Below are 383 nucleotides of genomic sequence, written 5' to 3' on the forward strand. Positions count from 1 at the left end.
GGGTTGGGGGGGAACTTGCTTTTGGCAGTTGATTCACTATTTTCCGTACAATTATTTAAGATCCCATTTATTCCTCTTTCCCCACCAACCATCAATTCTCAATTAAATTTATTTTAAGCTTTTATTACTATTAGGTAGAAATTACATCATATATTTTTCTAATTTATTTGACATTAAAATCTTCGAAAACATTTTCAAAGATTTTATTTCAAATCAATTCATTTTCCTCAAAATTAAGGAAAATAATTTTTCTTTAAAAATTAAGGAAAATATTTTTCAAAACTCTCGTCCAATTTCAAATTTTTTTTTTTTTTTTGGAAAAAACATTAATTTGAAAAAAATATTTTCAATTTCAAAATTTTATTTTTCATTCGATCCCTGAC

This window comes from Solanum pennellii, chromosome 10 (assembly GCF_001406875.1).
Source record: "Solanum pennellii chromosome 10, SPENNV200".
NCBI lineage: Eukaryota > Viridiplantae > Streptophyta > Magnoliopsida > Solanales > Solanaceae > Solanum > Solanum pennellii.